Source organism: Eptesicus fuscus, chromosome 2 (genome assembly GCF_027574615.1).
Source record: "Eptesicus fuscus isolate TK198812 chromosome 2, DD_ASM_mEF_20220401, whole genome shotgun sequence".
NCBI classification, from domain to species: Eukaryota; Metazoa; Chordata; class Mammalia; order Chiroptera; family Vespertilionidae; genus Eptesicus; species Eptesicus fuscus.
In genome coordinates, this window is record NC_072474.1 from 101,506,567 (window position 1) to 101,530,684 (window position 24,118).

The 24,118-nt window shown below is 42.9% G+C and overlaps 1 long non-coding RNA gene across 2 annotated transcripts in view; it reads right to left on the bottom strand.

The window, feature by feature from the left end:
* The window catches only part of LOC114231041 (uncharacterized), a 32,504-nt gene extending 15,019 nt beyond the window's left edge, over positions 1 to 17,485 (bottom strand). The window contains exons 1-3 of one of the 2 annotated variants that reach the window (XR_003617012.2): positions 17,377 to 17,485; positions 14,737 to 14,879; positions 9,843 to 9,970 (exon numbers count right to left, since the gene is read on the bottom strand). This is a non-coding gene — a long non-coding RNA (uncharacterized LOC114231041). The remainder of the gene's footprint in view (positions 1 to 9,842; positions 9,971 to 14,736; positions 14,880 to 17,376) is intronic. The other variant, XR_003617011.2, reaches the window with a different exon arrangement.
* Positions 17,486 to 24,118: the final 6,633 nt, after the last annotated feature.

The following is a 24,118-nucleotide window of genomic DNA, read 5'->3' on the forward strand; positions in this document are numbered from 1 at the left end:
CCCTTGCCTACATGGCTAGAAGCTTTGTGTACAACAATGGATCGCGAAGAGTGAGCCCTTTTGTCACCTTGATCTCTGTCCGGATTTGGACCACCAAAAGGATCATAGCAAAGAGAGACAAGAAATTATTCAGGAAATATTACAAAGTACTGTGTCAGCCTCCATTAGATTATAGCTGGGGAATCATAAAAAAATGCCTCCGTGCCTTTTTTTATCCATAGTTCTTTGTGTAAAATTGTGTTTTTTATCCTGGTGACAGGAGTAATATATTTTCATTGTAGAAAATCCAAAAACATGGTAAAGCACAGAGAAGAAAATAAAAAACATCCATAACCCCACCACCCACAGATGAATACTGTCATTTTGGTATATCTCCTTCCAGGGGGGGTTGTTTGTTTGCTTTGTTACTTGATTGCAATCATATTTTTCATGGTGCTTTATAATTTGCCCTTATTTAACATAACAATCTATGAACATTTTCCAAGTTATTAAATTTCTTCGTCAATGTACTCTTTAATGGCCATAGTGGTTGTGTACATAGAGGTACCCCAATCTGTTTACACTGTTATTTATAGTCTATACATATGCTATTTATTTATATGTCTACTTACAGTGCTACTGATGGGCATTTAGCCTATTAGCAGCGTATGTTATATCACATAAGACTGAGGAAGTATCAGGGGCTCTGGGGCCATAGAGGAAGAGCTCGGAATCTAGACTTAAAGGGTTAAAAAGAGTTTCTCAGAGGAGGTGATAGTAGAATGGTACTTTTCAGATTATAAGACATGATAGCATTCATTACCTATTTAGTCTTCACAATTAACCATAGGGCCTTATGATTCCCTTGGCTTAACTGACAGATTCCTTCCTGACTCGAGGTCCTAACCTCCCTTTTCTTAGAGCATTTACTTTAGAAAACTTATGGTCATAAATTCTTTCTCTGTTCCACTGAAATGTAAATCTTTTTCAAAGCTTCTTGCCTGTTTCTCAAGGACCTGAGAGCCATTCCTTGGACATGTAATCATGAAAGAAAATAATACCCCTATCTCTCAGTTTCTAGAGGTGAGTAGGAGCCTAATTTTGGCAGGCACCTTGATCCAAATTGTAAAACTACCTCCTGTCCTGAAGATAAGACAAAGTCTATTTTTCCTTTAGGTGAAGACAATTAGCAAACACAGACAGCCTTCGATTCCCCTTCCCCTATCCCAGGTCTTAAAAACTCTCCAGCCCTTCATTTTAGCAGCATTAAGCTCAAAACCAGTTCTGGCCTCTCTTCCCTATGACAATAATCCTATATAATAAAGCCTAATATGCTTAGTGCCCCATTATCTTGTCAGCCGTTCAACCAATCAAAGCATTATATGCTAATGATATGCTAAGGATGTTCAACTGCTTGCTATTACGTGCACTGACCACCAGGGGGAAGATTCTCCAACTGGTAGGTTAGCTTGCTGCTGGGGTCCAGCCCATAGGGACTAAATGAGGCAGGCCAGACAAGCCCTGGAGCCCTCCCGCTGGTCAACCTTTCGTGTCCCTCCCTGGTCCCGATTGTTCACCCATAGGATCCCCTCAGCCTGTGCCCTCTCACAATCCAGGACCCCTCGGGGGATGTCAGAGAGCCAGTTTCAGCCCCATCCTGCAGGCCAGGCCAAGGGACCCCACTGGTGCATGATTTTGTGCACAGTGCCTCTAGTCTTGAATAAAATCTCCCTTGCCTGTCAAACTTTGTCCAGTGCAACTTTGGCTTGAACATAATAAAAGTCGTAAAAGTTGTTACATCTTATGGTATAGGAGAGGAAAACATGAATGAGAAAGGTGACCAAGCTAGGAACTCAGTGAGCACCTAGCATGGGTGTGGGAAAATGTTTGAGGCCCCTTTGAAATCTTACTTTGTTGCACTGATAAAGAGAAGTTGAGATTAACTACAGTGGTTTAATTATACTAAGGAAAACCTTGTTGATAGCTGGCTGGCTCCTCCATGGCTTCTTCACCCACAAAATGAGACCAATAATAGTACCCATTTACAGGACTGCTGTGAAGATTAAACAAGTTAGCACATGAAAAGAGGCAGTTCCTGGCACAAAGAGAGTGCTGTTCTTATTAATACTGTCATTGTTCTTACTATGGAAGAGCACTGATGACAGAGTCAGAACAGGCTGGGATCAATGCCAGCTACATCACTTACTGGGTGAGTGAATTAGGCAATTAACTTGTGTGCTTATAGATTATTGAAAGGTTTAAATTAAATAGCATTTGCAAAGCAAATGGTTCACAATGGTCCTGTGGTAGGCAGATTCTAAAATGGCCCGTGAAGGTTTCTGGCACCCCATTATTCACTCACACACTAATGTAGGTGCTGCTATAAAGGAATTTTGCACATGCAATTGAAGCCCCAAATCAGTTGACCTTAAAATGCAGTTACCTAGATGGGCCTAATCTAGTTACATGAGTTTCTTAAAAACAGAAAGTTGTCTGAAACCGGTTTGGCTCAGTGGATAGAGCGTCAGCCTTCGGACTGAAGGGTCCCGGGTTCGATTCCGGTCAAGGGCATGTACCTTGGTTGCGGGCACATCCCCAGGGGGGAGTGTGCAGGAGGCAGCTGATCGATGTTTCTCTCTCATCGATGTTTCTAACTCTCTATCCCTCTCTCTTCCTCTCTGTAAAAAATCAATAAAATATATTAAAAAAAAAAAAAAACAGAAAGTTGTCTCTCCTGCTAGAAGAAGAGAAGAAGAGATTCCAAATATGAGAAGGATTCAATAGGGAGTTAACATCTTTGAAGATGGAGGGACCACATTGAAAGATCTGAGAGCAGTCTTCATGAGCCAAGGGTGACCTGGCTGAGAACCAGGAAGAAATCATTCCTATACCCCAAGAAACCAAATTCTGCCAACAACCTAAATGAGTTTAGAACTGGATTCTTTCTCACATCTCATAGATGAGAGCACAGTGTGGCCAACATCTTGATTTCAGCCTCGTAAGACTTTAAGCAAAGAACCCCTCCAAGTCTGCCTCAGTTTCTGACTTAGAAACTGTAAGAAAATAATGAGTGTTGTTTTAAGACACTTCATTTGTGCTGACTGGTTATGCATTAACAGAAAACTAATATAGGCTCCTAGTAACCTGTGAAGTTTATTTTCTTACCCCAGACTTCTTTCAAACACTGTCAAAGCCTAACCAAGGGTAGAACCAGGGGCAGCCAATGCAACTTGCTCTTTCCTATATGCTCATATGCCCTGACCCAAGGTCAAAGTCCTCTGTTGTCCTCCAAAGAACACTCCAGCTGCATAGGCAGGTGCCCTAGTTAAAAGTCTAAGGCAGCCTCAAGGATCCCTTTGAAAATATGCTTGCTTTTCAAGCCTTAGTTCCAATGCACTAAAGAGATCAGACTCTTCAGAATTGAGAATTACAGGCAAGTCCATTTGTACCTTTTATTGACATTTCTGACCTTGCTGGAAAAGTGTTATGTTTTGCTATAAAAATGATTGGAGAGTGCAGCTTGCTGAGTGATGTTTTATATTACAGGACAGAGGCACTGAGAGCCACTCTCCTTACAGGAGCGCTGCAGCCACTGAAAACCTCCAGGTGCTTGGTGAGACATTTTTTTCCCCAGCATCAGGTCCACAGTGTGAACTTGGCCTCAGTGTTAGCAAGTGATTCAGGAGAGGGAGCCGCCCTGGGACATTTCCTTAATTGAATCCCTCCAGGAAGTTTAGGTGCAGTTTTTAGTAAACTACTAAAATTAAACGTAAAGGTCTCAGGTCTCATAAAAACTTTAGCTTTTTCTAAAATTTCATGATGAATATTGAGAATGCCTGTAAACACTGGGTTTGTTTGGGTGTTACTTCTTTTGACAAGCCTCAAAACAAAAATAAAACTAAAATTAAATTAGGATCAAATAAATAAATAAAATAGATGTTGAGCCTCCGAGTTTACTTGTCCTAAGAGAGAAAATGTTTATGTTTAGGATAACTATGCTACACATCTGCAGTCACCATTTATGATAAAATGGCAGAATGCTCATGTTGGCTCACTCCTAATTCCATTACACATTTACTCATATATGCTAGGGACAAAGATATATACTGGGGAAATGAGTTTGAAAGACACATAATCCATATACAGGGTGAGACAAAAGTAGGCTTACAGTTGTTTGTATGAAAAATAATATAATAATCCTAGCTAATAAAGAGGGAATATGCTAATTGACCCTCATGCCATCGCAAAGATGGCAATGCCCACAGCCAATAAGGAGGGAATATGCTAACTGACTGCCTCGCCCTCAAAGATGATGGCACCCACAGCCACAAGATGGTGGCGCCCAGTCCCCTCAGCCCCACAGGAGTGGCAGGCACGCAGCAAGGCTGGGCCTGCCCCCAGGTGGGCCGGCCACTCTGCACGCCTACCTCCAGAGTCTCCCAGTCCCCTCAGCCCCGAAGCCGCCCAGGGCCAGCCCGAGGCTCAGGCAAGCCTCGGATAGCGGCTGCCCAGCCTCCCAGGGCCGCCCGAGGATCAGGTAACCAGGGCCGGTTGAGGCTTGCGCTGCTGGCAGTGGCAGCAGCAGAGGTGTGATGGGGCATCACCTTCCCCTAATCACTGGGTCGCCTCCTGCCCCTGAGGGCTCCTGGACTGTGAGAGGGGACAGGCTGGGCTGAGGGAACCCCCTCCAGTGCATGAATTTTCATGCACTGGGCCTCTAGTTAATAATAATACAAGAATAAACTCTGTCTCATGTAACCACAACTGTAAACCTACTCTTATCCCAACCTGCATTTAAATAGTGAAGGCAGGTATTAACCTTTATCAGGAACTCAAGCATCGCTTATATCCCTTCCTATGGGTGGATCAAAATAAAAAGTTGTATCATCTGATATTAAAATGAGAGTTGGACAACTAGGGTCAACTTCTACATCCCTACCTGCTAGCTATGTAACCTTGGACAAGTCATATATAAGTTTTCTAGACCCCACTTTCATCATGTATACAATGGGGGTAATAATAATAATGACATAAGGAGGTTATTGTAAAGATTAAAGGAGATGGTCCATGAAAAAACATTCAGCACGGTGCCTGGTCCACCCACAGCAAGCTAGTGGTGATGATGGTTGTCATCATTCCAATTATAACAGTCATCATCATTATGATTATAAAAGGCCTTACTCACCACTTACTAGTGCGAGGCTGTGGGTTTTTCCAGGTGATTAGTGGAACAGTTAAGGCGCTAGCTTCCATGAGGTGTGACTTTTCTAATGTGTCCCTTTAGATTGCTTGTCAGCACAGTGTCAGTACGGGAGGCCTAGGTCTTCCTGTCGAGAGGCCACCCCCACCCTCAGTGGGCCATCCCCAGGTTCAGTGTGATAAGGCGTGAGACCTGTGAGAAGAGTGTTCACCTCTGCTTGAAAAGCTTCCCAGAAGAGGGCACTTTTCTAGTTAGACAAGAAGAGAATGACAATTATAAGGGCTAGTGTTGACAAACTGTTACGCTACACACAAAGGTAGTTGCAATGGCCACATGACCTGTGAGAGAGAAAAAATGAGACCAGTAAGGTAAGTAGGGACCGTTTTGTGAAGAACTTTCTCTACCAGGCCAGGGAGTCTGACACTGAAATACATTGTGCAAGGGCAGTGATATGTCCAAGGCCACACATTTAGAAAGATCACTCCTGGTAGCTATGAAGATGGATTTATAGAAAGGCAAAATGAGAGGCTGAGATTTCAGGAAGCTGTTATGCTAGAGAGGAAAGGGGATGGTGTGGAATGGGGCAGATAGTAAACAGAGAAACATAAAGGAAAATTGCCTGGTGTCATGACCCGACAATTATGGTGAACCACGACTGCTGTAAATCCAAAAGCCCCATGGTGTCTTGCTGATACAACAGTAGGAGTTTTGCCCTTCTACTATTTGAGCCATCTTTTATTTTCTTTCTGTAAAGAGTCTGATTTTTCCAGCTCCTTTTACAACTTATCCTGCCTTATGTTCTCTTGGTCTAACTGCATGTCTTTTTTAATAAATATATATATTTATATATATATATTTTATTGATTTTTTTACAGAGAGGAAGAGAGAGGGATAGAGAGTTAGAAACATCGATGAGAGAGAAACATCGATCAGCTGCCTCCTGCACACCTTCCATTGGGGATGTGCCCGCAACCAAGGTACATGCCCTTGACTGGAATCGAACCTGGGACCTTTCAGTCCACAGGCCGACGCTCTATCCACTGAGCCAAACCAGCTAGGGCTAACTGCATAAGTCTTGGTCTAACTGCATAATCTGTGCAAGTCGCTGAGGCCTAAAGAATGTTTTTTGAAGGCACAAATGGCAACTGATTTTACCCTAATCGCATTTCCACGTTTTCATGATCTGCTACTCCTTTGGAAAGGAGAGAAACCAAGCTTGAGAGCATTAGAATGTGGGAAACGACACTATCTCTGTAACTGCTCACAACTAAGGGCTGACTCTGTCACAGTCTTCCAGCACAATGAGAGAATTTTCTTTCCAAGGGCTGTGAATTTCCCTCTCACGCCAACAAATGTATCAACTAATTCACCTACAGCATTTTCTTTCGTCGATTTCCCCCCTGACCCTATTATTATTTCAGTCTTTCTAAACTGAACTCAAATCAGTAATTTACATCTTTGCCCCCAACCACATTTAGAAAAAAAATCTGGTTTGAAACTTGTCTTTCTGAGTAATTTGAATCTTTAAAAGATATAATCAATGTTATATTTGCATCTAGTTATAAATAAATGAGATTCCCAGCAAAATGACATATATATTTTTTAAAAATCTACAATTGCCAAAAGTCATAATGATTTACTCTTGGATTGTCTTTTTGTTTTATGGGTGTTTTTGTTGTTGTTGATCTAAGAGTATAGGATTATTATTATTATTGTTTTGTATTTCAAAGCAGGGTATACCCTCAAAGTATTTATGAAAACTAATCTGTGCTTCTGCTTTTAAGACAGAAATAAGCTGAAACTGATGAAAACAGATCTTTTTGTTTTAACTTCTAAGACTGTGCAAGAGACTAATAATACAACAGACATGATAATACACTCTTCTTGATTACAACAATTTTACCAGGCACCAGGAGATCGTTCATTGCTTTCAACACTAGCCTGTGCCTGAACTAGTTTACTGTGCCTGAACTTTAAAAACAACTTAGATTTGAATAAAAGAATTTCTAACCTCTGCCCTTACACATATTTTTTAATAATTAACCAATTTTCTCCAGATCTCAATCTCCTCATCTGTAGGATACACTTAAAAGATCCTTTAATCAACATAATTATATAATTTTGTGATATAGCAAAATAAACACCCATAAAATATGTGAATTATCCATCAAAGTTCATTTCAAAATAAAAACCAAACTCAGAGAGAGAGAGAGCTATTCAAATAAGTGCATTGAATTCTTTAAAATCCCAACCATAGAGAAGACACTCTATTTGTCTTCTCTCTCTCATTCCCTCTTAACATATTTCTATAAATACAATAGACACTCAATAAACTTTTATTAAATAACTGACTGAGTGAACTAATGGAGCTGGTTGCCATTCATGTCCCAGACTCGGCCAGATCTATGGGATACAGAGCAGTGGATCAGGACAGTGCTCCAGCCACAGTCACAGGAAGCAACCCAAGCTCTAGGTCTAATTTGATCTAATGAGATGCATAACTGTCATTAATTCCTATTTGTTTTCTTTGCACTGGAAACTATGTGTCTCTTTTCTTTTTCTTCTTTTTTTTTTTTTGTAAGCTAAAACTTACAATACTTTTCTGTGTAAATATGCTATTGTGTCTAAACAGAGAATGTGATGGATGCAATAACTATTTGGCCAAATATTGAGAAACACGCAAATTTGGGAAGAGAGTCCTTTGGTTTCCCCACCCCTGGAGTGTTTAAAATTATTTTAGGCAACTGGCTACCAAGGTCGTATTCTGTTCCTGATCTCAGTTTTGTTTTATTTTCCCTCAAGGAACCAATTCATCCACTGATCCTGCAGACATTCCTGGCCAGACACTATGTCAAATACATATACAGTGAATAACAAACACAGTCCCTAACCTCAAGGAGCTCATAGTCAGGTAAAGAAAAATCTGTAACTGCTTTAAGCACTACATTCATGTTTATGACTCCAATTACCTTTGCAGAGTGCTGACCTCACAGGGCAGCTATGAGATGAAGCTTGAATGATATCACATATGCAAGACGTTAAGTCCAGAGCCTGGGACAGTGTGAGTGCTCAACCAGCGCCATCTGAAGACCATGGGAATCACCTTCCTCCCCCAAGTACATACACGTGAAGTGCTGAGAAGAGCAACTTTTCTTGAGTGATGGGTGGAAAAGTTACTCTGATGGGTGACTGGAAATGCCACAGGGTCTGGAGAGGAGAGGTTCTGGGGGTGGCCCTGTCCATGTGGAGGCTCTGGAGGCCAAAGAAAGCGCAAATTAGTTTCCCATTCCTGAAGCCAGGCTCTTGTTGAATTTCTGCTCTAAGTATCCATTCCACTCTTAGCCATGCTCTTTTTCATTTACTTAGCACTAGTCTACCTTTCTAAGGTAGCTCTTGAGCCCCTTCACCGAGTGACCTCAGTGGTTACTGAGCACCAGCATGGTGGTGGCAAGAAAGGCACCCCTGTTGAGACGTGAAGGAGGTGCTGCTCTCACTGGGGCATGGCAAGACCAGGCACAGGGCACAACACCGACGTGGAGAAAGGAAGGCTCTCTGCCAAGTTCCTAGTAACTAGGAAACTCCTCTTCTCAAAACCCGCAAGTCACCTGGATCTGCTCTCTCCCTGAATCCCTTTACTTCATCAACGACCAAGCACAAAGACTTTGTCCTCTGAAAATACTGCTCAAATTGCTCCTCCTCTCCACCTCACTTGGGTTGGACTCCTGCAGTGGCTTCCTCACTTATCTTGTGGACTCCAGCCTCTGCCATCAGTCCCTTGACTGCTTCACACACTTCTGAGCTTTGTAATATGGTTCACAAAGCCCTTCACAGTCTGTCTCTTGCCCAACTCTTCCGTCTCCTTTTCCACAGCGCACCATCCTGCAATTTATCCTCCCCCGCGACTCTGCACTGCTTACTGTTCCCCCGGAACTCTTTCTCTCCTCCTTGCTTTTGCTCATGCCGCCCTTGGTCTAGAATGTTCTCCCCAAACTCCTTTGAGAATAGTTCATGACATTACCTCCAGCCAAGGTTGACTAACTCATCCAGAGTTGCAGGCGTGTTTTTAGGTTTCAGCATGGAAGTCCCACATTCTGGGAAGTTTCCCACCTCGGTCCCCATCTTCTCTAAGCCTTCCTTGCCTGTCCTGCTCAAATCAGGTGCCCCTTCTAGGGCAGGTGCTCTGCCGTCTCACATTGTGGCATCACTATGGACTTATACATCCTGACCCAGCCTATGGTTCTGAGCGCCTCAAGGGAAGGGAGTGCATTTATTCATTTTCTTCTATTTGGCATTGCATGGTAGATGGTCAATGGAACTTAATAGGAAGGAAGGAAGGAAAGAAAGGAGGGAGGGGGGATGGAACAAAAGAAGGAACAAAACACCAAAGGTATGTTACAGTGAAACATGTTGTTGAACTCAGACAGACAAAACATTGTGGATTCTCAGTCACCGTTATGAAGATATACCTGTTGAGCCATTTTCCTCATAAGTAAACATCTTTCTATAACCATTTGCGGAAGTAGAGAGCAATGTATTATTCAATGGGATATCTGTTCCAGGCATATATTGATTGGGAAGATAGGATAAATGCAAAAAAAAAATGTGATATAACAAATAAGCACCAACATTTCAATACCTTAACATAATAGAAATCTATTCCTACCTTATATAGAGTTGAGTTTAGGATGCCAGTGTTGTGTTCCTAGCAGGCAGCTCTCCACCGTGCAGTCATTCAGGGTCCCAGGCTCTTTCAGTCGAATGTCTCTGCTATCCACTTGAGGTCAGAGTTCTCTAAATCCAGGCAGCACACAAGAAAAGAGCATAGAATATAGATTATGGGAGGTTGTATAGACCTGTCTAGTAGGGCTGCAGCCCATCTCTTCCCTCTCATCCTATTGGCTGGAACTCAGTCACATGGTCACACCTAACAGCATGGGAAGCTGGGAAATGCAAAATTCCTTCTGTGTCCAAGAAAACACAAAATCAGGCTTGATGAGTGGCTAGTCACCTTCCACCACTACAATGAAACAAGATTTTCCCCGACTAGCCAGGCAAGCTTGGGCAAGTTAGTTTCTCTCAGATACAGCTGTCTTACCAATAAAATGGGGATAACCATAGTGCTTAACTCACAGGGAGGTTGTGAGATGAGGCTCAGGTGAGATAAAGCATGTAAAATAAGAAGCCTAGGATATACTAAGTGCTCCATAAGTGTGCATTAGTTATTATCATTATTATTATTATTGCTACTACAAGTATTCTTATCATTTCAGGTATTACCATTACCCACCTTTACACAAAGAGCATTCTAAGCAAGGGGTTTTCATTTAAAAAATATTTTCTTCAGCCATGAAAAAGAATGAAATCTTATCATGTGCAATAACATGGATGGACATAGAGGGTATTTTGCTAAGTGAAATAAGTCAGACAGAGAAAGACAAATACCATACAATTTCATTTATATGTGAAATCTAAAGAACAAAATAAACAAACCGACAAAAGAGAAACAAACTCATAAATACAGAGAACAGACTTATGGTTGGCAGAGGGGAGTTGGTTGGGAGACTGGGTGAAAAAGGTGAAGAGATTAAGAGTACACATTTGTAGTTACAGAATAGTCATGGGGATATAAGTACAGCATAGGGAATATAGTCAACAATATTGTAATAACTATATATGGTGCCACGTGGGTACTGGAAATACCATGGCGATCACTTTATATAATACTGTATATGATTATCTAACCACTAGACTATACACCTGAAACTAATACAAAGTAATACTGAATGTAAACTATAATTGAAAAATAAAATTAAAAAACATTTTCCTGGATCCCTTTGTCTCTGAAAAGCCACTGCAGCCTTCACATATCTGTCGTCCCTTTCATCAATGCCACCCTCAGGTCCTCTGGCTGCCTTATAAATCATAAACCACCAGGAGGAGAGAAACAAGAGAGTTCAGATCTTTGACCATGTGGGTACTAAATGCCAAGTCTTACAAAATGCAGTGCTATCCATCATCAGACAATAATAAACTATAATGAAACAATTCACTTGTATTCAACTGTGCATGTTATGAAGTTTCCATAAAGTTTTACCATCAGCCTCAAAAAGTAATGGTGAACCCATATCATTCCTTATGTTTTGCTTTTCGGAGTGTCTTCAGCAAAGAAAACCATTCATTTGGAGTTGTCTGAAGTATACGCTGTAAAATTTTCCCTGAGTCCATGGTTCTCTGCTTACTAAGCTCAAATAATTAGAGAAAATAGGAGGGTCCCACAGAAGTACATACCTGAGGGAGTTACATGAAACCTTGTGGTTAATGACGGCCTGTTACAACCGGGCTAAAACCCGAACCCAGAAGCCAAAGCCCTGGCCCTGCAGGTCTGTCCCTCAGAGAAATCCGCCTTCTTTCCAACACCAAGCTGAACCAGGTGCATGGAGATCTGCTATCTCCATGGGGTTCTATTGTTCTTGTTTTTTGTGTTTTTTGTTGTTGTTAATCCTCACCTGAGGATATTTTTCCACTGATTTTTAGAGAGAGTGGAAGGAAGGGAGAGAGGCAGAGAGAAACATCAATGTGAGAGGCACACATGGATCATTGAGGATTGAGCCTGCAACCTTAGGTACGTGCCCTTGACCAGAATCGAACTCTGTACCCTTCAGTCTGAGAGCCAACACTCTAGCCACTGAGCCAAACTGGTGAGGGCTCCATGGGGTTTTAAACAACTCATTGCCATACTTGACCCTCAGAACACCCCTGTGATGGACACAGTAACCCCAGATAAGCAAAAAAGGAGGGCATTGAACTTAAAGAGATTGTGCAAAGGAGTAAGGATGTAGCATACTAACAACTGAAATCCAATTCTTCTCTTCTGACCCTGGGGCATTGCTCTTTCCTGGGTGCCCACTTCTCATTGGGCACTAACAAAAACCAGGATGAACCTGAGTGAAGGGTGTATTCAGAAGGACCCAAGGTTCAAAAGGAGTGGGGTGGAGGGGAAAGGCAAAGAATTCCAGGGGCCATAAAAAAATTTATCACGATCACAACTTAATCCTCCTTAAAAGCCCAGGACAATTTAATTCTGGAAAGGATGCAGGAATGCTCTAAGTCCAGGAGTGGACCCGTTAGCACCGAGGCCACAGAACACCAGGACTGGATCCCACTTGCTCCAGTGGCCAGAAAACACGACGGCATCCATGGCGCCTGTTCCCCTGAGCCCTCAGAGGACAGAGATGCCCTATTGCATGCCGTAATGAAGGAAATGGTCTTCTAAAGTCACGGCCTTCAACCTTCACCGAAAAAAATGGCTGCAGGATTGCAGGTAGCAGGCCCACATATTTAAACCCCCTCCCCCCAGCAAGCCGTCTGAGGTGATAATGTCCTGAAGATAAGGCCTGTGTGAAAGAAAATGTTTTAAACACTGGGGTTGATTTCCTGTCCTTGCTTATTTCCTGCAGAAAAGAAAGATAATCAGCATCTGAGCAGCTGTGGACAATTCACAAGGAGCTGCTGAGCTCTTCCTAACAGACGGAGATTCATTTTCAGGTTTTAATTTAAAACACAGAGCTGACCCCAAACCCATCATCACAGTCGCTTGCTAATCCTCTCTGGCTTGTGCATTTTCTTCCTTACCGCATGCGATTTTGTTCTGCTTTGTTGTGGTGTGTGCTTGTCCCCTTCTCTGATCGCTCTGCTCAAGTGGGATGCAGAGTGTGCGGGTGGGTACAGCGGGCAGACCTGGTGACATCTGCACTGCATCTGTCTCACCTCCAGCACCATCACCTCCAGGCCATGATCCCACTAGGAGGCTGTGCGAGGCACAGATGCTGCCTGATTTCTTGGAATCGTTTGGAAACATGGTTGCCTTGTGCACACCTATAATTGCCCAACACATTTGTAGTCTCCGCGCTACCCCTGCCCACCCCCCCCCACCTCCTCCTCTTCTACCCCAAATCGTCCCCTGAAAATATAACTTCCTCCTGAGCGTGTATTACACAAGGAATAAATGCAGACATCTGTACAGACGCATTTATGCACCAAGACAATAATAAGAAATGACTAGAAGAAACTGGTGGCAAGTTAAAAGCAAGCAACAGCTGATAGCTTTCGTACAACCTGTCTCGGGCAATTTGGTAAGGATGATTTCAACCCCCACGTGGGAGACACCCAGCTGGTTAATAGTCTGCCCCAATCTGCTTCCGATCTCTCTGGCAATGGCCTCCTCCCCAAGTCACTCAAATAGAAAGGCAGGTTAGTGCATCTTTGCCATCAGAAGTTTACGGCAACGTGCTGCGGTCTTGTCTTAGCTCCCAAACTCCGTCACTTGGAGCCTGATGTTAGAAACAAAAAAACAAAAGGCTGTTTTCAAATTTTACTTAGCCTGATATTGGAGTGTTAAAGGCTTCTTTTCTTCATCAAAGCCCTCGATGACTTGGCAAATATGACGTGTGTCATTAGGCAGGAACCTCATTACAATAGTCATTGAGGTAGCACAGCGTTTCTTATAAGGAGAGTCGTGACAGCCCTCACTCCATCACCCTGTCCTCAAAGACGCTGTGCTACTCCAATATGCCCAGAGGTCCCAGGGCACGGTGACTGCCTTTCCAGCTGAACTGAATGCAAAGGAGGTTATATCGAAATAGCAAAGAGATCCCTTTCTCTCAAAAAGGTCTCCCAGGGGGTGATTTTCATTATCTCCTCTGGCCTTTTATTCACCTTCTTTCAGATTTCCTGACACCAACACTTATTACTTTCATAATCATCTATTGAAAAATCAGTTGTATAAAAATGAAGTCTTCCCAGAAGACCCTGGGACGCTACCTGCAAGAGGGTACATTTTTTATTGTGAAAAATACATAAAATGCAACCTTCCCTACGATCACTTCGATTTCAGCTTTATAAAGTGACTATCTGCATAGAGGGGGCAGAAAGCTGTATGGGACCAAGTCTTAGACATCTTCATAGCTACCGAGATACAGTGACATAGAGATATTGTGCACGTATACAATGGTATACCTCACGTGTGTGTGGATGTGCATAGTCAAAGCTTTGACTATAGCCTCACATTTTTAGCTTAGGTACTGAGTAACACCTGTTTCCTGCAGAGGCAATCTAGGCCCTAGGTTCTAAAGATGTATGGCATCTTCTTTGTAGGGCTGCAACACCAAATACCTCTTAACAAGACTCCCATCCGCATAAACGATGGAGGCCCAATGTTCCCCAACTCCCAAAACTTTCAATTCTTAACAAAGTAGAAGGGATGGCTTCTGAACTCTTCTTGCTGCAATGGGATTGTCAGCTACTCCTTCCCTGATGCTCTGCTCTGCCTTGGGACCTCTCCACCTGGCTGTTCCCCCAAGAGCCTCCACCTCTGGTAATCAATGCCTCCCTACCACACACACACACACACACACACCAAGTGCAGCTGCAATTGCCGCCTCCCTCCTGAGGGGTTAGAGTTCATTGGAGCAAGCCTCTGCCTAAACCCTGCCCTGCACTGGGAAGCTTCTCCCAAACTTCCAGGTCCTCCGCAGTCTGGGGGAATGTGTACACGTCACCTTCAATGGAGAGCAGGGTGCTGGGCCCTCCGCTGCTCCTCCTGGGCAGTGGCAGGGATCCCCCCCCAGGGGATGGGTGCTACCTGCCATCTCATTCAAGTTCCCAAGATCTCTTCCATTTCTCTTTTGTTTGGAAAAGAAACCTAAGGAGAGAGAACAAAATCACTTGTGCCTCGGCCATCCTTTCTCTTACTGAATAGCTTACTCTGCTCTTGCCCCCCTGTATTAGTCAGGAGGCCCAGAAGCCCTGAAAGGGTCCTGGCTTGAATGAGGTTTGGGGGGAAAGCATGGCATGGAGGCAGGGAAGGCACTGAAGCCAATGACTCAAGTAAACAACAAGCGCAGGGACACAGGATGGGTTGAGGGGACTGCACCCAAACCTCTCTCTCCCTCCCAGGAGACCTTTCTAGATCATTCCTTGCAATCATTAGCTGGTGTCCAGGCAAGACTATACACGCTTTAGCTATCCCCTCCCTATAGGTTTTGATCATTTTCTTTCTTCTCTTTATTGGAAATAAAACACCCAAGAAACACCCTAATAGTTGCCATCACATTTCAGACAGTTTAAGTCATATCCTTGTCTGGCTCAGCTTCTCTCTCCAACAGAAGGCAGGGGTCTACCGCAGCCGCTCCCTGCCTGCCTAATGGTGAAGAGCAAGCCCGCTGGAGGCTCCCCGAGGATTGAGGATTTCGGACAAAAGCACACAGTGCCTTCAGTGCCTTGGAAAGTTACTGTGGATGCAAAATACCACCATTAAAGGAACTATTTTAACCTAAATTGATTCTTTGTTCTTTAGCCAATTGGCTAATCCTACTCTTGAGACATGCTTCCATTTAGGAAAGCTAAAAACACGGCTCTCAGACAGAGACTTAGAGGAGGTGAGGGATATGCTGACATAGACATTAAGTAGGATTGAGCCGCGAGGGCGGTTGCATCATGATGAGCTACTTAAGGTTTCTGGGGGCTCTGCAGTCCCTTGTGGCAGGAGCATGTCCGTGGGAGGGATAGAAGACAAGCCAGGGAAACTGAGAGCCAGTCCTGGTGTCTGAATCAGTCATGCTGTGGGACCTGCTTCCCTGCTGGAAGCTTTAAAACTAGCTTTGGCTTCCTGGACCCTCAGGAGAAAATGCTGCTGTCCTGGTCTTCATCTTCCAATAGGGTCCAGAGGAGGACCTTTAGGGATAGGAAGCAAAACCATTCAAACTAGGAAATGGGGTTCATGTTGCACAACCCTCCCAGAAAGGTGAGGCTGGGGGCGGGGCAGTGGGAAGGGGAGACTCATATAGGACTGGGGGGTGGGGTTGGGGGGTTGAGTAAGTCCAGAATGCTAGGGCCATGGCCAGAATCTCATAAACATCTCTCTTAAACTGAGCATTTATAAGTTTCTTTTTTCATTTTTAACCATTTGCTATTATTTCATTATTACCTGGCAGCTGTTTAATGTAGATAGACAAAATAGGAAAAAGGATTTCCATAATCCCCAAATGCCTTAATCCTTCCAGTCTTTTATATAGAAGCATACACACACACACACACACACACACACACACACACACATATGTCTTTTATATAAATGAGATCTACTATAAATGATTTTTACTTAATTGTATACAACATTCATTCACTCTGAACTAAAACACTGTGATGGTTAAGTGTATATGCCAACTTCACCTGGCTACAGGAGCCCAGATTTTTGGCTAACCATTACTTCTGGGTGTGGCTGGCAGGGCATTTCCAAGTGAGATTAGCATTTGAATCAGTAGATTGTGTAAAGCAGATTGCTCTCCCCACTATGGGGTGTCATCCAACCCCCAATCCCTTAAGGGTCTGCCTAGAACAAAGATGTCAAAGGAAAGAATTCACTCTCTCTGCCTGACTGAGCTGGGACATTGGTCTTCCCTTGCACTTGGACTGGGACTTATATCATTGGCTTCCCGGGTTCTCAGGCTTTCAGACTTGAACTAGAACCCAGCACTGGCTTTCCTGAGCCTCCAGCTTGCAGACAGCGATCATGGGATTTGTCAACCTCCATAATCATGTAACCAACTCCTTATAATGTCTCTCTCTCTCTCTCTCTCTCTCTCTCTCTCTCTCTCTCTCTCTCTCTCTCTCTCTCTCCCCCCCATGTATACACACACACACATACACACACACACACACACACACACACAAGTCCTCAAATAACATTGCTTTGTTCAATGTTTTTCATTATAATGAGGTGCCAAGACACAGGAACTTAACTGTTGTTCATATCAATTAGCCTATGGTAAATTAGTTTTAATGTGTCCTTTTACCACAGTTCTCAGAACATATTGATGATTTTAAGTGAGGACTGATTGTATATACATATATATCAAATATACATGTGTGTGCATATTAATTAGGGTTCTCCAGGGAACCCTAATACATAAATATGTGTCTATATCAATATTTTTAGTGATTGTGTAGAATCTCATTGTATTAGCGAACCATAATTTAATTTTTTAGTTTCTTATACATTTACATTATTTCCAAAGTCTTAGCTATTGTAAGCCACTAAGAAGAGCGTTATTGGATAAACATTATTTTTGCATTGTTCTAAACATCCGGGTGGCAGGTGGTTTGATTATCCCTCCCACTCCAGTCCCTAGTTTCAATACCTGGATTATGATAGATGATGTAGGCCTGGTTCTGTTGCCTGGTTTAAAGAAAGCATGGCACCACCTGCTCAGACCGAAAAACTTCTGGGAGCTGTGCCCTTCTGGGCATCCTCAGAGGCTCTGACACTGTCATCATCCTCAGATTATGACTCAACAGTTGTGTTGTAGGAAACATACTGAGCATATACTTCCCAGGCACATCAGCTGATTTATCCCTACTCAGCACAGCCTGAGGAGCCACCTGATAACATGAACCTCATTCTGTCCTATAATGAATCACCTTGAGGGATTCAGAACCATGAGATCATATCATATGGTTCTCTTCTCCCCACTCTGTTTTGAATAATCTTTAAATATGTTTTAACACAGAAGCTCTAAGATTGATGGGGTTGGGAGTCTGCAGTGAGAAAAGAGTGAGTTGGAGTAGCTAAGTATAACCATCTCCAATTAGAAGTGCCATCGGTACACATAGTAAAATATTCAAAGGCTTTCCAGGGATGTCAACTTATTCATAATTGATTTAAATGAATCACTGGAGAAAAAAGGCCTTTAATCTCTCATATAACATGTCTCTGAAAAAAATTAAAACTGGAATCACAGTTTACTAAAAGGAAAAAAAAGAAGAAGAAAGGAAATCCAGCAAGTGTTCCAATCACCTAGTCAGTGGTCAGCAAACTCATTAGTCAACAGAGCCAAATATCAACAGTACAACGATTGAAATTTCATTTGAGAGCCAAATTTTTTAAACTTAAACTACATAGGTAGGTACATTGTTATTAACCTAATTAGGGTACGTGATATTTTATGGAAGAGCCACACTCACGGGGCCAAAGAGCCACATGTGGCTCGAGAGCCGCGGTTTGCAGACCACTGACCTAGATGGATCTGTCATTGGGGATGACTGCTTTTTCTAGCATCCTCCCATTTGAGGTAGTTCAGGATTTAGGCTTTAATGTAAGACATGTCTAAGAGGATACAATGACAGTGTCCTTCATGTAATCAGTGAAATTTTAAATTATTTTTCATCTGGAAAAATGAAAATAAAGGAAGAGGAATCCTTAACCTACTCACCTTCATCATGTTGTAAAACCCAATGCAAATGCTTAGAAGAGCCCCAGATGGAAATGACTTTTGTGCGGCTTCTGCCCCTGAAATCTCTTTGCGGTGATGGAACTGCTGATGCCACGTTGTACCAGCTGATGAGAGCTAACAGGGGACATCTCTTCCCAAATCCTATTCAGTGATATTCAGTTAGGTAGCTTGACACTGATCACAGTAGGGTTTTTTTACACCATGGAAATTGGCAAGTGCTACTAATCAGGCTTTTCTTTTTTCTTGAGAGTCCAGTTATTAAACACTTACCAGTCCCTCACTGCTTTATTCTGAAATATGGTGTTGGAGGAAAGATGAACAAGTGGGTCCTAGAGCAAATTAAACCTAAAACATTGCTGGAGGCAAAAATGATAAAACTGAAGCTGTCCTACTTCCAGTACATCATAAAAAGGCAGGGTTCTTTGGAAAAGACAATAAGGCTGGGAAAAATAGAAGGCAGCAGGAAAGGAGGAAAGCAAAATATGGGATGAAGTGGCTTTATTTAAAAAGCCATAGTCATGAGTCTACAGGAGCTGAGCAGGGCTGTAGAGGATAGGACATTGTGACATCAGTCATAGGTCACCAGGAGTCGGTGCTGATTCCATGGCATGTAACATACACACGCTTGCCCACAGCCCATAATTCACCTCCTCTGACCAAGCATTGCTCGTGCAGAGTGTGCACACACACGTTCTCTTTGGAACATTCAGGAAGTGTTTCTTCACTAATTAATAAAAGACTAATCTTAGACTCATGAATGATAGGCATTTTTTCTTCTATCCTAAGAAAGAAATTCTACTTATAATTCTCATTTTCACTTGAGTATTCCCAAGACACATTGACACCCTGAACTCTCACAGTACTTAAAATAAGAAATTAAATTAGAAACTCTTGAGCAGCTTATGATAAATGGCTCATATGTCCATTTGTCAAACCATGAAAGTCTTCAGAAGAGCTCTGAGTCTTTCTTGGGTTGTTCTGAAAGTGCATCCTTGATGTCCAGTCCCCAGCAAACATTTAGCATTCAAGTGTTTTTATTGGCTCATATTCCTCAAACCCTGGAGTGAGAGCTTCTACTTTTCTAATATGAACTAGTACCTTTCCACCTGAATGCATTAAATAAAACTGAAATACAAAAGATTTGTTGGTTATGATTCTATCTCACCAACATCATTTGTTCATTGATTTATTAAAAATTCAGAGTTAAGATAATATCAACTGGCATGGCTCAGTGGTTGAGCGATACGTATGAACCAGGAGGTGAAGGTTTGATTCCTGGTCAGGGCACATCCTAGGTTGCAGGCTCTATCCCCAGTAGGGGGTGTGCAGGAGGCAGCCAATCAATGGTTCTCTCTCTTCATTGATGTTTCTGTCTCTTAGTCTCTCTTCCTTCCTCTCTAAAATCAATAAAAATATATTTTTAAAAAGATAACATAAATTTTAAACTAAGCTAACAAACAACCAATCTTGTACTTCCTCTGCAAGGTAACATAATGAAACAATATCTTTTCAGAATATTTTATTTTATTTTTAGTGGAAAAGAATAATTGAAAAGAGACCAAGATACTTAGAAAATGCTTAAATTTTTCCACTAAACACCAATAGTTTACAGAAGATTTACTAAAATACTAAACCATTCTGTTCTGACTGCCCATTCTAATAAAAATGCAGACATTCCAACTGGCAAGAAGGAGGAGGAGAAGGAAAAGGAGAAAGAGAGGGAGGAGGAAGAAAAAGAGAGAGGAAGGGAGAGGGGGTGAGGAAAGAGGAAGGGGGAAGGAGAAGGGGACATTCTCTTGGGAATATTTCAACCAGGACTTGAACTCATTAAATGGGATGGATCCAATCACATATTGTAACAAATCACCATAGTGGCTTTAAAAAAAAACCCCACAGATTTATTATCTTATACTTCAGAATATCAGAAGTCTAAAATGGGTCTAACAAAGCTGAAATCAAGGTGTTGACACAGCTGCATTCTTTCTGGGACCTCGAGGGAAGACATTTTCCTACTTTTTATAGCTGCTAGAGGCTGCCTGCATTCCTTTACTTGTGGCCCCTTCCTCCATGTTCAAATCCATCTTTAAATGGAGTAGAACCTTTAAATCTCTCTCTCTCCCCCACGCCCTTTCTTCCACCTTCTTCCACTACATCTCTCTTACCCTGTCTATTTTGCCTCCCTCTTTCTTTCCCTATCTAAGGACTCTTGTATTTATATTGAGTCCACCCGATAATTCAGGGTATTTCCCTATCTCAAGAACCTTAATTTACTCACACATGCAGAGTTCCTTTTGTCATGTAATGTAGTATATTCACAATTTTTGAGGATTGGAACATAGACATCTGAGGGGGTCATTATTCTGTTTGCCACAGTGAGGTAATCGCTATTAAAGGCTGCAAAAATAGTGGCTCTGGTCTGTAGTAAAATCAATTGGCAATCCTATATTAATTTTCAAGATAGAAGAACTTGTGCATCTTTCTAAGGAGATTTTCAGGCAGAACATTGAAAATGTCAACTGGCTTTCTTGTACAAGGAAGAGAGATACTGGTTATAGAGAGAACTGTTCAGTTTTCAAGTAGAATTTCAAGGAAATATAGAACCAGGCTGTACTGGGTTGGAAAACAAAACTATTTCACACTTTCACTACCTTTAGTCAGTAAAAGATTCAATAAGTAAGAAATGACCTCAGGGTTGAGATCAAATCAAAAGTTTATCTAGGAGACCTTTTATTAGAACCTCAGAAAGACTTACCAGAGTGCCTGGTTAGACCCTCTGAACTAGAATAAAGAGGTTGTAAAAATCTTAAAGGCTATGTCCCACGGCACCTTGACACTCAGCCCAAAATAGAGAGAGGTCTATCTCAAAAAGAATTATGCATGTGACTAGGGGCATGAGGTGAACCCAATTAGTCATAGAATCCCCACCATGTGGCCAAATGTAAAAAGCTCTATCAACTTAGACGAAAAGGGTGGAAAGAGACTTGGCTTTAGGTGGTAAGCGCACAATGCAGTATGCAGACGATGTGTTGTAGAGTTGTACCTTGAAACTTATATGGTTTTATTAATCAATGCCATCCAATAATTTCAATTAAAAGTGGGGAGGCAGAGACAGTTCAAATTGAAAAGAGGCTCTGGGCCCCCAGGATTCTACAAGGAGGAAGCAGGTTGAGAAAGCTGCTTAAGTACAAACACAAGCCATTTCTTTTAGAAAAGTCCAAAGGATAGAGGCAGGGGTCACAAAGAACAATGAACCAGGAATCAACTGTAGGGGCAGAACAAGGTCCCCTAATCAAGGAACATTTCCTTCTGTAGACTAAAGTGCCCAGACACTGTGTGCCTTTCTGGAGCTCAGAATTGTTGTGGACCAGTGATTGCTATGGGCCCCCTATCCCTCTCTTTTTGTTTTGTTTTTCCAAAGGAAGACCGGACTACCCAGGCAGTGCCTCATTTGGATGGGTCTAGACTCTCAAAGCTTGACTACCCTGCGTTCTCTTACAAATGGAACTTGGGGGCTTGTTTGGGAACTCCAGCAGGGTCATGTACCCTTGACCAAAGGACAGTTCTCTTCTATAGGGAAAGGTCACCCTCTTCCACCTAGCACTCAGTTTCGAAAGGAACACACATGGAGTAATGAGGAAGGAAGGGGACACCCAATTAGCCAGCCAGATCAGTCAAATCAACCCTTGCAATCTTATTGTATTCGTATCTTACCCCTTTTGCTTTATCTTTTTAAAAAAAATATATGTTTTTATTAATTTTTTGAGAGAGAGGAAGGGAGAGGGAGAGAGAGATATATAAACATCAATGAGAGAGAAACCGGCGACCTACTGCATGCCCCCTACTGGGGATCGAGTCCGAAACCCAGGCATGTGCCCTAACTGGGAATCAAACCAACTCGGGACCTCTCAGGTACATGGAATGATGTTCAATCAATTGAGCCACACTGGCAAGGGCTGCCTCTTCTTTTTGAGACTGTCTACTGTGGTTACCTTGACTCTATCTCACCATTGTATATTGAGTATAGGTAGGGATCAGGTAACTTCTCTTTTTAGCTCACAGGTCTCAAGATCAAGAGGAACTGAACCCAAAGGTCCTCACCCACATCTAGACCTGATTTAGATCATAAATCCATAAGCTTCATCCATGATGTCATGGTTAGGTGAGAACTCTGAGAATCTTAGAAGGGATGAGTGTATTTGCATATGAAACAGAGCACAGACTATCATAGTTGGTTAAATTAATTTCTCCCAGTCAATCACACTTCCCAGGACCCACACCTTTATCAAGTCTCTTCCTGATTGGACTCTGAGCTTGGCTACATGAATTTCCTTGGCCAATAAGACATCAGCAAATTTGACACACAGATATGAAAAGAGTTTATATAATTGGGGCTTGTCCTCCTGTTGCTGCCCCCACTATGTCTAGCCTCCTTGAGGATGAAAACCCATAAATAGAAAAGGCACAGCCATCTCAACTGTCCCAGCTGAGCCTGACCTCCAGCAAACCCTCCAGTTCCATGCAGCCATGTGAATGTTTAAGGAAAACCAACAGAAAGACCACCCAGCCAATCTGCAGAATAATTACACAGCATTAATAACTGAAGTAAGAATTTAGTAGAAGCATGGTCCTAGGAGCTACTGAGAGAAAAAGGAAGCTAAGTTCCATTTAATTGCCCTTTTCTAGCACTTGGAGCCCCCAATTTACTCTGCAAACCTAGGTTCCTCCGATGGTACCAGATTCACTCTCATAAATCCTGTTCTTCAGAACCATAGTCTACCTCCTGCCCTCACTTGCCTCCACCCCAACACTACCAGAATCACTCTTTGTGGATTTTGGACAATGTTTGTTAACATTTTGTCAAAGTTTAATAAGTTTTTTAAATAACATCAGTTCTTATATGATGTCATAAATGCATCCTTGGGCTTTCTGTAATCTAATAGCCCATCTTATCTCTATATATAAAAGCCCAGCGACCATTATGGTGGAATGACCAGAACGATCAGAACAACTGGTGGTTATGACGTGCACTGCAGCAGCCAACCAGCCTGATATGGGCCCATCGCCCCTGCCCCAAACTACCACAGGCCCTCCCCATGGCTGGCCCTGCCCCGATGGGGCCCTCCCACCTGCTGGTTGCAGACACAGGGAGCACGTGACTGAGCTGTCAGCACCCCTTCTGAGGGGAGATGCCGCCAGGTATACAGAAGGTATACAGAAGGTGCTCAGTGAGGAGTCCGCACAGGTTGTGTTCACACCTTCATGCTACTCCCCCCCCCCCGCCCCACCCCACCCTGCACCACCACAATGCCGAAGGAAGCCTGATTCAGGAAACCCATGCTGACCACCGACATGGAGAAACAGCATGTAATAAACATCATATTCTGCAGATGCCTAAATCTGCCTCAAGGGGAAGACACTACAGACCCTGAGCAGGAAGATCGGGGCTGAGACAGAAAGTCTGGGAAAAGCAGGGCCGCGGATGGCCGTATTCTGCATTTATTTGCTGCCCGACCGGGCTCCCCGGCCCTCTCCATGTGTGAAGTGCCTGCATTGCTGCCCTTGGACAGAGGCCTGTGAGTGAGTGAAGAACTGCTGCTGTGCCTGTGGCTGCACTCGGCCTCCTGCCCTCGTGGATAAGCAGGAAACATAT